Source organism: Schistocerca piceifrons, chromosome 3, assembly GCF_021461385.2.
Source record: "Schistocerca piceifrons isolate TAMUIC-IGC-003096 chromosome 3, iqSchPice1.1, whole genome shotgun sequence".
Classification (NCBI taxonomy): Eukaryota; Metazoa; Arthropoda; class Insecta; order Orthoptera; family Acrididae; genus Schistocerca; species Schistocerca piceifrons.
Window position 1 is genome coordinate 589,986,222 of NC_060140.1, and position 17,681 is coordinate 590,003,902.

The following is a 17,681-nucleotide window of genomic DNA, read 5'->3' on the forward strand; positions in this document are numbered from 1 at the left end:
GCGTTGTTGGCATGTGATTCTTTGAAATGCACAGTCTCTGAGTTGAATTATGAAAAGAAGGCCGGTATCATATAAGAGGATTGGTGCTTTAAAATTTTGACCTAACGTCTGAACATAGCCTAGATAGACAATATGTATAATGAGTGCAGAAAATTGTCTCTTTGACATCTCTCTTTCACATAAACGACAAAGATTTGCATTTTTGCAGCTACTGAGTGAATATCTTGTGGTACTAATTAATAAACTGAGAGCAACCGATAAGATCCGATACAAGTGTCAGCTAACTGATTCTGTTCTAGTCCATCAGTCTCAGGATCGCCTGACACCGCCCAAATGAAATAAACGTGTATGATCATTGATCAGCTTCTAGCCAAGGGGGTGGTGAAATCATCAGTACCTGTACATCTCAAACATCAAACCCAAATTGAGAAGGGTACCTAGTAGTAATCCATTATTGTAGGGTGAATCAGAAATTAGTTTTGGACTCATTGCCATTGCCTGTGTACATAATTGTTTCACGTGGTTCTTCTGTGATCAGCATTTCACTGTATTAGATATAAATTAGGTTTATCATCGGGTGCAGCTCGATGAAGAGTCCAAGGCAGTGACAGCTTTTTCTACTGACTGGAATTTACTTGAATACAGTCATGTACCTTTGGACTGATCACTGGAACCGCTGTATTGTCTACACTGTTGGATTCCATATTGGAAAACTAAAGTTTAATTTTGTTAACAATACTAAGATGAAATTATCAATTGTATTAAAATATTTCAGCAGGGTTGTTGTAGGGTTAGTACTCAGCCGTTTGCGGGAACTGGGACTCACAGTCAAACTATTACTTAGGAAATTTCCTTCCTAAGTCATATTGTCTCAGTTGTGTAAGGGTAGTGGAATGTGCAGATTGACGATGATCGAACCAAGGCTATTCATGAATTTCCTCTGCCGAGAGACAATATAAGTGTAGACAGGTTTATCGGCATGCTCAATTCCTTTCAGAAGTTTCTTTCCAATTTCGCTCAGTTAGTGGCACCCCTTAAACCTTGTGCACTGAGAATGTCAACCCTTTCAATGGGGTCCTATGCAACAATCATCCTTTAACGCTCTTAAAACAGCAACGGCTGCAGCTCACGTCTTGTCTGTACCTAACTTGGACGAACAGTTTATCTTACATAGGGCTGTACACAGTTCAGGTGGCTATGCTGTGCCGCTGCAAGTCACAGGCAGAGAAGATCGTTGGGGTATGCCTCATCATACTTGTTGAGCGCTGAAGTGAAGTACTCGGTCAATGAATCAGAAGCATTGCTGTTATTATTCTGGCTGGAAAAGTATATGTTCTACCTCGAGAAACAACCTTTCATCTTGGAAACGAACAACGAAGCTTTGAGTGTGGCAGAGCGGTTCTAGGCACTTCTGGAACAGCGCGACCGCTACGGTCGCAGGTTCGAATCCTGCCTCTGGCATGGGTGTGTGTGATGTCCTTAGGTTACTTAGGTTTAAGTAGTTCTAAGTTCTAGGGGACAGATAACCATAGATGTTAAGTCCCATAGTGCTCAGAGCCATTTGAACCATTTTTGAGCTGGGTGTTGACGAGAAAACGAAATATGGGGGGAATACTTAGGTATGCCTTGAAAATATAGGGATTTCACTTTCAGGTTAGATGCATATAAACAGACTGATAACCTATTTACGATGCGCGTAGTCGCATGTTTGAGCAAGAGGAGGTGGATAATGAGTCAGCCCGTGATCTTGAAGAGTTAATATTTGTTGGTTCAGTCTAACGTAAAATGCCTGGGTATTTATTGATTTAGTTTAGAAGCAGGAAGCCAAGCCACCGTTACTACAGAGTAAACATCAACTTAAGGATGACCAGAATATATCCGGCTATTTCTTCATTAAGGGTACGTTTGGCTATCGCACGCTTTATGACATCAAAGACAAGATCAGTTTTCAGAAAGAACTAGATTCCCTGGTGCTCAACTATTTCCACACATCCACGTGTGACAGGATTTTGGGAGCATATAAAACTGGGGAGAAGATTATGAAACTTGACCTAGTCTACATAAGGATTTAAGGAAATTAGTGAGTCAGTGTGATATACACATCAAAGCTAAACCTACCCTAACAACCAAATAGGGTTCAAATGTTTCAAATGGCTCTGAGAACTGTGTGACTTAACATATGTGGTCATCAGTCCCCTAGAACTTAGAACTACTTAAACCTAACTAACCTAAGGACATCACACACATCCGTGCCCGAGGCAGGATTTGAACCTGCGACAGTAGCGGTCACGCAGTTCCAGACTGAAGCGCCTAGAGCTGCTCGGCCACACCGGCCGGCACCAAATACGGTAACTTAGTTCACATAGGGTGGTGCACACCATGGGCAAGGTTTATGTAAGATTCAAGACTTTCCGGGCGTACAGATTGTTGGATAAAATTTAGGGAGAACTGCCGGATATACGTTATTTCGAATCAGAGTTTTCTGAACACTGACAAGCAGTACACTAAGCTCTCATATTTAACATCCCGTCGGCACATGGTTGGTGTCTTAGTGTGAATTGCGCATGCGTTGCTTAAGCGCATGAGCTTCAGCTGTAAGTCTGTGCGCAGCTCTGTGTGCCCTCCGTGGTAAAAGCTCGCCTCTGCGATATCAAAATGATTGTCTTCCAACAATAAGATCGCAGGACGACGCCGATTACTCTGAGCACTTTCTATAATCGGGTCCCATGTAGAACTTAAAAGGAAATCGCCGTCTTGATTCGTAACTGATTCAGACATTCATATTTCCACTGATTAAAAAAAATGTTCAAATGTGTGTGAAATCTCATGGGACTTAACTGCTAAGGTCATCAGTCCCTAAGCTTACACCCTACTTGACCTAAATTATCCTAAGGACAAACACACACACACCCATGCCTGAGGGAGGACTCGAACTTCCGCCGGAACCAGCCGTCCACTGATTCATTGATGACTGAGCTCCAGTTGTCTGACGTATGGGCCACAAGTTTTGTTTCATTATATTTCATCGAATGACCAGTGAAAATACAGTGTTCAGCGATAGCTGACTTACTTGCTTGGAGAAGTCGAATACGCCGCTGAAATTCTATAACGTGAACCTCAACAGTACGCGTCGTTTGCTCTATGTTAAGATTTCCCTCATTCACACGGAACCCTGTAAGAATCAGCTTTGCGCAGCTCTAAATCGCCTTTAACATATGCCGAAAGCGCTGATACTTTGCAAATGACCAGTGAAAATACAGTGTTCAGCGATAGCCGAATTCAAATTCAAATGGCTCTGAGCACTACGAGACTTAACATCTGTGGTCATCTGTCCCCTAGAACTTAGAACTACTTAAACCTAACTAACCTAAGGACATCACACACATCCATGCCCGAGGTAGGGTTCGAACCTGCGACCGTAGCGGTCGCGCGGTTCCAGAAGCGCCTAGAACCGCTCTGACACACCCAGCTCAAAGCTTGGTTGTTCGTTTCCAAGATGAAAGGTTGTTTCTCGAGGTAGAACATAAACTTTTTCAGCCAAAATAATACCGGCAATGCTTCTGGTTCATTGACCGAGTATTTGACTTCAGCGCTCAACAAGTATGATGAGGTACACCCCAACGATCTTCTCTGCCTGTGACTTGCAGCGGCACAGCATAGCCACCTGAACTGTGTACAGTCCCATGTAAGGTAAACTGTTCGTCCAAGTTAGGTACAGACAAGACGTGAGCTGCAGCCGTTGCTGTTTTAAGAGCGTTAAAGGATGCTTGTTGCATAGGACTCCATTGAAAAGGTTGACATTTTCAGTGCACAAGGTTAAGGGGTGCCACTAACTGAGCGAAACTGGAAAGAAACTTCTGAAAGGATTTGAGCATGCCGATAAACCTGTCTACGCTTAAATTGTCTCTCGGCAGAGGAAATTCATGAATAGCCTTGGTTCGATCATCGTCAATCTGCACACTCCCGCAACCCGTCCACAACTGGTCGCGCGGTCCCGGACTGAAGCGCCTAGAACCGCTCGGTTACATCGGCCGGCGCGATAGCTGACCTATTTGCTTGGAGAAGTCGAGTACGACGCTGAAATTCTATAATGTGATCCTCGACAATACGCGTTGTTTGCCCTATGTTAAGATTTCCCTCATTCACACGGAACCCTGTAAGAATCAGCTTTGTGCAGCTCTAAATCGTCTTTAACATTTTCCAAAAGCGCTGATACTTTGCAAGGAGGTCGAATGATTATATTTATGAATTTTTAAAATTGTGCACATTCTAGCTGAAATTTTTCCAATATATGGTAGACATCCAGTGGTTTTGGAGGCCTCACCCTCTTACTGGTTCGGCCGTTTGCACGTCCGTAGAGCTCTCTGTAGTTGTTGACACGAATACCTGTTGTTCATGAATATAGTTTGCAGGAGTTTCAGTTTCATTTGCAGGCTATGGTGTCTGGAATGATATGGGCTCGATGGATCAAGGTCGTTAGAATGGCCATCGTTTGCGCAAGTTGACAGCTAGTAGGTTGCAAATAACTGTCAGTATGGGTCGCCTTTTGAAATACTGAATGACCAATTCTTCATCTATTTTACGTGTACAAAGACGTCTATAAATGGAAAGCAACCATCTTTCTCCACCGCCATACCAGATTTTATTTTTTCATGTGTGAAATTCAGATGTTGAAGGAAATATCGGTGACTGTCCAAACGGCGAAGCCAGATTATAGAAGTGTCATCAACGCATTGCCAACTACTGTTGGTTTTAAAATAGTTGAGACGAGTGCTAGCTCCTCAACTTCTTCCACAAGGGGAGATAAAGGATTTCCCAAAAACTCGTTGCTGAACAAGAAGTACGTGTAGGAGACGGTATACTTAAACAATGCTGTATGTCAGCCACTGACCTACTCCCTATGAGATGTAAGGAATCCACCAAAGGTACATATGTAAAAAGCGAAAGAACATCAGAACTGACCAACAATTCGCTACCTACCAGTTTAAGTGAATGAAGTCTGCTGATAAAAGCACTTGAATTTCTTATATGATGTGAACATTTGCCTACGATGAGTCTGTGTAAAAATACCAGGTATTTGGCCAAATCATAGGATCCTAGTAAGCGAGTGATACAATAAACAGGAAAACTTCTAACAGTCCATTTTCAAAGGATGTCATTAAAAAACTGACACTGAATTGTTTATTTCCTCCCAGGCTGTGCCAATTGCCCAAGATCTATGAAGAAGGTGTGCTTTTAAGAAATTCTTGTTTTTTGTCTTCGTCTTCTGACTGGTTTGATTTGGCCTGCCACGAATTTTTCTCCTGTGCCAACCTCTTCATCTCAGAGTAGCACTTGCAACATACATCCACAAGTACCTGCAACATTTATTCCAATCTCTGTCTTCCACTACAGTTTTTGCCCTCTACAGCTCCCTCTAGTACTATCGAAGTCAGTTATTGATGTCTTACCATAGGTCATATGATCCTGTTCATGCCCCTTGTCAGTGTTTCCCACATATTCCTTTCCTCTCCAATTCTGTGCAGGACCTACTCATTCGTTACCTTATCAGTGCACCAAATTTTCGACATTTGTCTCTATCGCCACATCTCAAATGCTTCGATTCTCTTCTCTTCCGATTTTGCAACAGTCCATGTTTCATTACATTACAACGCTGTGCTCCAAACGTATATTCTCAGATATTTGTTTTTCAAAATAAGACCTACGTTTGATACTAGTAGACTTCTCCCGGCCACGAATGCCTTTTTTGCCAGTGCTAGTCTGCTTTTGGTGTCCACCTTGTTCTGTCCGTCAATGGTTATTTTGGTGCTTAGGTAGCAGAATTCCTGAACTTCATCTACTTCGTGACCATCAATCCTGATGTAGAGTTTCTCGCTGATCTCATTTCTGCTACTTCTGATTACTTCCGTTTTTCTTCGATTTACTCTCAATCCACATACTGTACTCATTTGACTGTTGATTCCATGCAGCAAGTCATGTAGTTCTTCTTCACTTTCACAAAGGATAGCAATGTCATCAGCGAATCATGTCATTGATACCCTTTTACTTTGAATTTTAATTCCATTCTTGAACTCTTCTTTTATTTCCGTCAATGCTTCTTCGATGTACAGATTGAGCAGTAGGGGCGAAAGACTACATCCCTGTATTTTACCCTTTTCAATCCGAGCATCACGTTCTCGGTCGTCCACTCTCATTATTCCCTCTTGGTTCTTGTACGTATTCTACATTACCGGTCTCTCCCTATAGCTTACCCCTATTTTTCTCTGAATTTCAAACATCTCACACCATTTTACACTGTCGAACGCTTTTTCTAGGTCGACAAATCCTATGAATGTGTATTGATTTTTCTTTAGTCTTGCTTCCATTATCAACTGCAACGTCAGAACTGCCTCTCTGGTGCCTTTACCTTTCCTAAAGCCAAATTGATCGTCATTTAACACATAATTTTCTTCTCTATTCCTCTGTATATTATTCTTGGCAGGAACTTGGATGCTTAAACTGTTAAGCCGATTGTGCGATAAATCTCGCACTTGTGAGCTCTGGCAGTCTTCGGAATTGTGAGGATGATATTTTTCCGACAGTCAGACGATAAATTGTCAGACTCATACATTCTACACACCAAAGTGGTTTTGTTGCCCCTTCCCCTAATGATATTACAAATTCTGATGGAATGTTATCCATCCCTTCTGCCTTATTTGGTCTTAAGTCCTCCAAAGCACTTTTAAATTCTGATTCTAATACTGGATCCCCCATCTCTTCAAATTCGACTATTGTTTTATATTCTTCTATCTCTTCAGGCAAATCTTCTCCCTCATAGGCGCCTTCAGTGTACTCTTTCCAACTGTTCACTCTCTCCTCTACATTTAACAGTGAGATTCCGGTAGCACTCTTAATGTTACTACCTTTCCTTTTAATTTCACCGAAGGTTGTTTTCATTGTCCTATATACTGAGTCAGTCACTCCGACTATCATTTCTTTCTCAATTTCATGACATTTTTCATGCAGTCATTTCGTCTTAGCTTCCCTGCACCTCTTATTAATTTCATTTCTCAGCGACTTGTATTTCTGTATTCCGAATTTCACTGAAAATTTTGGTACTTCCTTCTTTTATCCAGAAGCTGAAGTACTTCTTCTCTTGCCCAAGGTTTCTTCAGAATTACCTTCTTTGCACCTATGATTTTCTTTCCAGCGCCTGTGATTGCCCTTTTTAGAGATGTCCATTCTTCTTCAACTGTACTGCCTACTAGACTATTCCTTATTGCGGTATCTACAGCTTTAGAGAACTTCAAGCGTATCTCGTCTTTCTTTACTATTTCCGTATCACACTTATTTGCATTTTGATTCTTCCTGAATTATCTCTTAAGGTTCAGCCTACTATTCATCATTAATCTACATCTACATCACACTCCGCAAGCCACCTAATGGTGTGTGGCGGTGGGTACTTTCGGTACGACTATCTGAGCCCTGTAAACCCGTTCCACTCGTGAATAGTGGGTGGGAAGAATGATAGTCGGTATTCCTCTGTATTGGTTCTAATTTCCCGAATTTATTCCTCGTGATCAATATGCGAGATTTACGTAGAGGGAAGTAGTATGTTGTCCGACTCCTGCTAAAAAGCATTGTACCGAAATTTCAATAGTGTTTCTCTCCGTGATTCCCATCCACTCAATTGTAACGTCTGCCAGTAGAGTTTGTTTAGCACCTCCGTAATGCTGTCTCGCAAGCTAAACGATCCCGTGACAAAACGCACCGCTTTTCGTTGGATTTTCGCTACCTTGTCTATCAATCTTACATGGTAGGGATCCCAGATAGATGAACAGTACTCAAGAATCTTGCGAACAAGCGCCTTATAAGCTGCGTGGTGAGTGATATAGAGAAAATACTACTTGTGAATATGGAGCCTGACTTACCAGTTAATATGTAATGTGTAATAGAACTACTAGAGGATAGTGAAGTGGAAACACCATGTTGTTTAGTGGAACGTAGTGTTGTATCCGTACAAGAGAGATATGGAAGCAAGGTATTACCATTCATCATAGATAAGCATGGCACTAGGTTAAATTATTGAAAGGAACATTATTGATCACATTGTAGACTCTGGGTTAGGAAAATTGCTGCACAAAATTGTGGGCTGTAGGAGAGCGTAGGATACTGCTAGGACAACACTTTGTTGTAAATTAAAGCAGCGTTTGGACCCTAACAGTATCGAAAGATGACTTTTGGGACGAAAAGGAAGTAGGCCGCCGCAAACGTTACGGCAGTGGCCTTCCGTCAGTATGCAGGTTACCTACACAGAGTCCACGTCGGAAGCCACTGCCCATAACTCAGCGTCGCCCAGGGACAACAGAGAGAGGCTTGTTTGCCTCACTTAGCTGCGAATGGTCATGTACTGAAATTAAAGAAAAGCATTCTTTACTTTCAACAGTGTTTGCACTGGGCCTACCAACCTGTCACCCCCACTCACTTACGCCCTGAATGCAATGTCACTTTTCGCCCTGGTGAGAGCGATGTAGAGACCCAAGATAGTCAAGACCTATCCACTAAGCTCTCCAATAGACCTCATTAAGTTTGGTCATCTTACGCTTTTAGCACCCACCAACAAATTTCCTAACATGCCCATAAAATTTCGCCCGTATGAAGTGTTCATTGATCTCCATCACAGTCTTATCTATCCGAAAATTTCCTCCGCGTTCTGAATGGAGGAAATCACTAAATACCGGCTGTATAAACTCTTTCGGGAGAGAAATATTTTTGTTGTACCAAGTATCATAGAACATTGAATCGCATCTAAGGAAATTCCCAGGCATCTCCTTACCAACCTTAACCTGCTGTCTGACCCTATTCAGCCAGTGATTCAACACCTTGCTTTTCCTACAAATTCCCTAAACGAGCAATAATTTCACACAAGATCGTGGGTATCCACACCTGGTCCTTAAATTATTGTGTAGTCTCAGATATTTCAGGATCCTCCTGAAACATCCGACTAAGGGCGCCCGGCACCTTATTGTCTATCACTCGAATATACCTGGTTTCAAAGTGGATGCATAAATTCTAGCCTCCCAATGGGAAATCCTTCGAGTCTTCAGGGAATGGGCAAGCATCGAGGAGAGTGCCTAATTATTGGTCTCAACGCTAAACAATTTTAGAGATATAAGTGGAATTTTTCCAAGCCGAACAAAGCACTGAGAGTATCTAGTTCATAAAGTAAGTACTTCCAAAAATACCTCGAGGCGTAGGCGATCAGCCTCATTTGCCTTTTTAATCTTGAAGCAATACCGTTGTTATTCCGGAATTGGATGCATCTGTCAACAGAATGAACTCACGGTCAAAGTTAGGGAAGGACAACACACAAGCAGCAGCGAAAGCATGCTTCATCAATCATGGCTTGTTGGCTATCGGTCAACTGGAAGCTTTTTTCGCCAACGCTTCAGCTGATTAAGACTGCTACCTTTGGTGCAAAACTACTCACGAATTTACTAAAGAAGTTTACTACGCTTACATTCTTGGAAATGAATATCCTTGTTGTCCTTCGACGGAGTAAATCGGCAAATAGCCTTGGTACGCTCCTGATCTATCTTGATGCCACTGGCACACACAGTGTTCCATTAGGAAGGATATTCCGTGGTGAGCAAGCTCCATATTCTTTGATTTTATCGTCAGTCCGTCATCACAGAACTGACGTATACTTGGCGCACATGATCTAGGTATTACTGAAACATCTTAGTATAAATGATAGTGTTATCTAATTAACGATGAACTCATTTAAACGTCGGGTCCCCTAACAATGAATTCAGGAGCCATGACAATGTCTCCATTTACTAGGTCAAATGGTACTCGGTTTTACATTTCACCATACAACTTTGCCACAATGAATGTGGAAGATGCATACGGGGAAACAGAACGCCTGATCATCCCATCCGCTAACTGTTGGTATTTTAGGGGGCGGCACCCTTTGTGGTGTTCGCCACGTCGGAATCTGATCACTCAGCTGAATTTTATACAGTACCTCATTAGTGACACGTAAGGTTTCGGTGACGACATCCGAAAATTCACTTAACGCTGTAAACAGATCACTACGCATTTTTTAATTTAAGTCAGCTAAATTAAATGGTGACCAATCAGCTTTAACGCTGTACACACGTTCAAGGGAACCATGCGTACGTACACATCCTTCGTTCTGTCTTTCTATGTGTTCTTTAGCAGAAGTACTTTGGCGCGTATATGAAGGTGTTTTTCACATTTCAGAGAGATGTCCACATTCTTCTCGAAGGAACATCACTTGGAAATGAGGAATACGAAAGCTGTGAAAACTTTGCGATAATACGACGCCACGTTTCAGCTGATTACCCATCAAGATTTCATTACAGTGTAATCAAAGAGGGAATTTATGAAGAATGAGAGCTTACATGCTTTGTAATAATTTATTTTGTAAATTGAAGTTCGCTATAGGGCTTAATGTAGACTCTGTTGCTTTTTTCTAGATTTTTTCTTGTAGATACATTCGTGAAATATTCCAAGCATGTTTCAAGAAGTTGTTGCCTCTCGTTCTTCATCGTTAACAGGGTACGCGATGTACAAGGTAGTTGTGCTGAGAAATTATTGTTCAGAAAAAGTTCGATGCAGTCCGCCGGTTCCTATTTAATTAGCACAGTTAGTCAGTCAGGCCGTCGCGCTCGAAAATTCGAGCGGCCCGCCAGAGACGGCGCCGCCAAAAGTTTTCTTAGTTTGATTTCCTAAAACCGAATAAGAAAGCGATACAAAAATTGTACATGGGACGGTAGTAACGATCTAGCCCTAGCTACCGGATGAGTAGTCTCGTGCGCTATCATATTCTCTCAGAGAACAACTGACACTAACTGCATCTGGCGGCCGGCCGCGGTTGTCGAGCGGTTCTAGGCGCTCAGTCCGGAACCGCGCGGCTGCTACGGTCGCAGGTTCGAATCCTGCCTAGGGCATGGATGTGTGTGATGTCCTTAGGTTAGTTAGGTTTAAGTAGTTCTAACTTCTAGGGGACTGGTGACCACAGATGTTAAGTCCCATAGCGCTCAGAGCCACATGAACCATTTTTTTTGCATCTGGCGGGCCGCTAGAGTAGAAGCGCACAACAGCGAGATTGGCTAAGTGCTAATTAACTGGAGAACTGTGCAACGTATAGAAGTTTTTTCTTAACAGTTATTTCTGAGCACAACTGTCCTGCTACATCCTTTCAAGCTTCTCAGGCTGTTACTGACTACCTTGTACATCCCACACACCCGAAAATTAGTACGGTAAAGCAATCCCTTTTGCAAAGAAACATTTACTGAACATGCGGCTTACCGAACAGAGGACCACGTTTCATTTGTTTAGGTAATAAATCACACGCTGGTTCACGCTGAATTTGAGTTGTTCGTATTGTACTGCGCTTGAGAAAAGAGTTTCACGATTGAATGAGTTATTATTTTGTTTATTTATTTTCATACAACTGATACGGCAACTCTCGGCACTCTTTGAATCTTCGGGGTAGGACTCAAATAGAAATACTGAACTGAAAAACTCTTCCTTATAACAAATGTCAGCAATTAACATGAGCTATTGATTAATAAGAAAATTACAAGGGCCCATTAAAATTGTTAACTGATCCAGATATGACAAGAAGGGAAAGATTTAAAGCCAACCAATACTGTACCATGAAACTAACAAGTAAAAAGAGAAATAATCCTCTAACTTCGGCACAACATGACGCAAAAGAAACTGAAACCAATAAATAGTGTAATACTCAAGAAGTTATTCCCACTATCAGGGCACTAACATGAAAAGCTTTTACTGCTACAATTTCTTAAGTATTCGATATTACTACAGGAAATAAGTATCCCGCCAAAAAAACGAACTAAAGAAAATCCAAAGAGGTCCCAAGCAACTGCCACAAACTTGCCAACAAGAAAAAAATTTGAAAAACATGCAATATTAACACTTTACTTTTAAAAGAACTGACAATCCGAACAACTTTCACTGATACACTGTTACAGGACACAGAATCTGACAAGACAACTAATATAACTATTATATCAAATCTCAAAGTCAGACCACCGGCTGCACTCCACCGACCCAGACTGTATTGCTTTTCGTGAGTCACCTCACCGTACCCACCGAGCACCACATGCCTTTCTCGTATGGCGGCCAACCATAAGGTTGTGCGTTAGGTGGAAGATCGCCAGGCCTCATCTAGCTTTTAAATTTGTGTTCTCAATAATCACTAACCACTTCGTACCACGACCGTTATATGCTGTCATCATCTAGGAACGGTCGCCGCGCCTCATCAACCTATTAATTGTGTTCTCAATAATCACTTTGTACTATGACAGTTATATTACGTCATCATCTAGGAACGGGTTGTATCGACACATTTAATGTTCTAGGATTCTTCGATTTTCTTGCTCCAGCTGCTCTGGAACAGCCAGCCCTCTGTAAATGTTAACATGGGATTACCGTGTTCGGCATGGTAACATTTACACCATTCATAAGACTTCAGCTTTTTACACATCTGAGGCAAAAATTGTTTCAAAAAGTAATAAATGATCTGTCTTTATTCAATATTGGTCTATCCCAAAACAGTCGCACAGAAACCTTTATCAACATACCTTTTGTGCCGTGTGGAGAGGCACAACTGATTTCCCCGCATCCAGAACTTCTCAGCTCTGGCCACGGAACAGCACATCGTGCGGTCATGTAACTGGTGACTTGGTGGGTGGGATGGACGGTCAGCGTTGTGGTCAGGCAATTGCAGCAATTCGAAACAGCAGCATCTTCTGCAGGTCGTCGCCATCCCTGCCACTTATTATTATTATCGTATGCTTCGATTGCAACAACAAATTGGTATACATTTAAACACAAAGATGCGCATGCGTAATTATTTCCACCATATAAACGATATACAACTCAGATGAGACCTGGTTGTCGGCAGACACAATCCAGTGGAGCGCGTCGTCAGAGGCATCATGTAGAACCTTGATGTCACCATGGAAACGTCTGTTAGGGGCACTCATTTACTATATGGCTCATTGAACGTCGTCACAGCCACACGTACTCCGAGCGCAAAAGCCCCATCTGCGCATATTATATTTGCACATATCTTCCTCAGTCCGGTATCTATTAAGCTGTACCCACATCCCCCTCGGATGATGATAGCCAGGAACTTTAACAGATGGGGTGTCAATAAATTCGTGGTTCCAGGTTTTCATGTCTTAGCTCTAACGTTTCCACTCCATGTTCTGATTGAGCCCAGTGGAGAAAATTTGGATTGCTACTTCAGACGTTGGTCTTCTTGATTTTAGCTGTTTCCTAGGCACCGGGAGTACGTCTTCATGAAAATAAATTGATTGTTCCTTAGGAACTCACTGGAAAGTGTTGGACAAGCCTGTGGTGCTAAAAAGGGGCAGGATTGCTATGGGGACAGTGATGTCCGTAATGACGGGCTGGGCTTGGAAGTGTGTGGTCAGTTGCTGCACGTAGGTGACAGAATGAATTCTGGGCAATGCCGTGGGGGGATGGCCTCGAGAAACCAGTGTGTTGCAGTAATGTCAGCCGTACATAACTGTGGCCTGTGTGGGGCATGGCGAGACTGAGAACGATCCCAATGAAGGTGCAGAGAGAGGCTTCTGAATGTCAAGATGGTTTCACGCAGGTGGTTGTGTGGTTGATGCAGTGCACTGTGATGTATACCGGTGGTGCATTTCGTGTACTTGCTTTTGACAACATTCGGCACCAAAGTGGATGCCTATTAAAGGCCCTGAGGACAGCAGTTGTGTTCTGTCTAACGAGAGAAGTTTAGTTTGTTAACTACGCGATGTCAGGTTTTTTTTTTAAATACTATGCAGTACACGTGACTGTTTCCAGTTTATCTTGTTTCTGGTTCTATGTATATAATTGTTTCTATTAAACTAAAGTCCTCCCGAACAGGCCATGAAGGCCGAACGGTACCGACCGGCCACAGTGTCATCCTCAGCCCATAGGCGTCACTGGATGCGGATATGGAGGGGCATGTGGTCAGCACACAGCTCTCCCTGCCGTACGTTAGTTTCTGAGACTGGAGGCGCTACATCTCAGTCAAGTAGCTCCTCAGTGTGCCTCACAAGGGCTGAGTGCACCCTGCTTGCCAACAGCTCTCGGCAAACCGCATGGTCACCCGTCCAAGTGCTAGTCCAGCCCGACAGCGCTTTACTTCGGTAATCTGAGGTGAACCGGTGTTACCACTGCGTCAAGACCGTTGGCTAATTGTTTCTATTAAGGTACAAGAATTTATTATGTATGGGATGGTAGTTTGGTATAGTATTGTGTGCATCTTGTTGCGGTAGCTGCCTGATGATGATGGCACTATTAGACCAATACATACTTGTGTGTTACGATCCTAGTTAAGTATAAATGTTGTTCTTCCATATTATGTTTTACTGCTGAAGTAATCTCAGGTATTATTACTGGTTATGGCCGACGGCCAAGCATTGCAAACAGGTAATTTTTTTTTTTTTTTTTTAAGTTTTCGATGGTGCTGAGTCATGGTCATGGGCCAACAGTATTTTTAAGGTGGTTGCCCGTTTGTATACGTTGGAGCTTGGTTGGACTTTAATTCTTTAATTTAATGGATGACATTTTGTTGTACTGGAAGCTATTGTGTTATCACAGGTATTTTTGGGTTGAGAAAAATAATTGTTATATTCAGTCCCAGTCCTGCACAAACCTCAGCAAGAACCCCATTGTACCTAAATCCTATGTTACACTCTCTCCTCTCGTATTTTAGTAACTGAACCGTAACACTTGTTAAATCTGGCTGTATAATTTCAGGCCAACAGATAAATAAAAGAGTGACATATTGGCTGCGGATGCCGTCTGATGGCATAGTGATGATTTCTGGAATTATTCAAACTTCAGTTTCTTAAGAGCTTCGTTATAGAAAATTACCTCTGATGGTGTTTGAAGATATCGCTACGTTTTACACTAGCTGTCTTATGTGAGGATATCGCACATAAATTTTGGACATTGACCATTATGTACCATATGGATATCGTAATTTATCTCCATCCTCTGGTATCGAAATTCTACCTGAGAGAGAAATAGTTTATAAGACTTGGTACCACTTACATCATTATATCTAAGTAGTATGCCGAATTTAATGTTAAAGTAACTAGCGGAACTACACCGCCTCAAGCGAAATAACTGGAGTCGAATGTTACAGACAATGACGAAATTTCAGTTTGTGTGTGTAGGCTAGGATGTTAGATGGATTGACAGATACAACATGATTACGTCGGTATGTTCTGCACAATGACGAACAAGCTAATCTAAATGTGTATAAATATATGACTTTTGGTAGTAAGCACTTTCAAAATGTGTGTAAAACATCTATCTGGGAGCATACATGACTGTATGTCACAAGGTTTAAGGCGTCTCCAGACGCTTAACAAGTATTGTGCAGTAACATTAAGTGTCTGAGAGACATACTGGTGGTTTACACAATATATTGAACGAGACTTCAAATGAATGATGAAACTGGCACCAGTTAATTGTGCTTTGATGCTTAGCAGAACACGTTTCGAGAATTTATTCTCATTTTTAAGTGCATTCATTTAGATGAATATGTTTGGTGATGATTACATGTGTGGTTTTCTGCCTCTGTTGAGTGTTTTTGCAGTTAGAAGATGATGTTCTTCCTCCACGTTACAGAACATTACATACACGCAAATAATCACCCAACGCCCTTTGCATGTATGTGATGTTTTGTAAAATGAAGGAGAAAGAACACTTTCTAACCGCAAAAAGAAACTAGAGAGGCAGAAAACCACACATGCATCCATCATCAAACGTATTTATGCAGAAAAATGCAAAAAAAGCACTTGAAACTGACAATAAATTCTCGAAATGCGTAGCGCTTAGCATCAAAACGTAAGTAACTTGAACAGTTTCATTATTTAAATCGTGAATGATTTAGCTACAGACTTCCCTGAATCATCAAATATGATGGACGAAATTAAGAGATTACAAAGCTTTAAAAATATTGGAGCTCGCTCAGTATATTGCACCGTGAAAGGGTAGTAAAGCGCAATGAACGGTAGTTCCTCCGAAGACCAAGAAATTTGCTCAGAAAGACTTTCTGCGAAGATCTGAAAACAGTAAATGCCTAAAAATCAGGCAGTGCTGAAGGATGTACACTGTAGCGCTATGCGATAATGTGAGAAATGAAACTGCTAGCTGTTCAGGAAGCTCCAAATACCTCGTTATCCACAATAGCAGAGGAAACTAAAGATCATCGTGACATGACAGCAGGCAGAAATATTGCAGTTTTCAGAACTGGCAAAGAAGATCAGTTAGGTCAGCAGTCCAGTGAGCATGTATGTTTTTTTCTTATCGTAACAGTTATCTCAACACGTACGAAAGATCATGTAAAATTTCAATCCCTCATCAGTAAATAATTGTTTTATTTCGTTTGCAACAATTGTTAAATTGAGAAATACATAGAAAATAGCCCATGTGTGCGATAATTTACACTGTTCACTTGTGTATGGGTAATGTCTAATTAGTTGTTGTTTTGGTTTACGAATCTACGCTCTAGTGAATGAGTAAATGAACCCCTAGTCCACTGAAATGTTTACTGGAAGCTTTTTAAACTTATTTCGCCAGTTCTGCGTAATTTCTTCTTGTGTTTAGCGAGGCAAGCAGATCAGCCCCGGAATATCTGAGTTCCACAACGTCGAGTGGCACCGTGGTCAGTATGAAGCAGAGTTCTAATTGACCTGTCTCGGCCGTAAATATTGCGTGATTATAATTGTACCGTTCTTGACATCGCACTGCCAAGCAATATATTAACATACTATTATTGTGCAATAAATACTGAGCTTGTGACGGCCCTTTTAGAAGCATTTCAATAGTACATTACGTAATGCAAAGCAGAGTAAAGCTTGTGTGTTTCAGTCAATTTTTGTGGTGTTGGTAAGAGATTAACTATAAAATGAGACTGACAATAGTTCCACTCATCTTTTGCTTGGAGCGTGACATGTTCTTATAATGAATATAATAACGTCTACGGAAAAATAAATATGTAAGATTTTTATGCAGAGACTGTCAGCAAGATATACAATAAATATTTGGAAAAATATCACTGAGCTCTTACAGTAGGGCGACCAGAAGTCACATAATTTACGGGATTGTTCTTCATTTGGCTTAAATGCCCTCTTTCCCGACAAAATACATACTGGACATATATTGTCCCGTTTCTCATTGTCTCATTGTCTCGGTGGCTCAGCTGGATAGAGCGTCTGCCATGTAAGCAGGGAATCCCGGGTTCGAGTCCCGGTCGGGGCACACATTTTCAACCGTCCCCGTTGACTTATAACAACAACTGTATGCAGCTATGGGTATTCATTTCATTGTAACATATAAAAGGCCAGTAGCATTGACGGAGCTGTCATTTGTACGTAGGTCATTTATTTGAAATGATTTCCGACGTGGTTATGGTCGTACAAAAAGAATTAACCGACTCTCAACGCGGAATGGTAATTGGATCTAGAAGCGTGGGAATTCTATTTCGGAAGTCGTTGGACAATTCAGTGTTCCGAGGTCTTCATTGCCAACAGTATGCCGAGAATATCAAATTTCAGGTATTACCTCTCACAAGGACAACGCAATGGGTGACGGCCCTCATTTAACGACCGAGA

The 17,681-nt window shown here is 41.7% G+C and overlaps 1 non-coding gene across 1 annotated transcript; it reads left to right on the top strand.

Annotated features, from left to right (window-relative positions):
• The first annotated feature begins 17,254 nt into the window (after positions 1 to 17,254).
• Positions 17,255 to 17,328, top strand: Trnat-ugu. The gene has a single exon. It is a non-coding gene; the product is annotated as a tRNA-Thr (tRNA).
• The last annotated feature ends 353 nt before the right edge of the window (positions 17,329 to 17,681 follow it).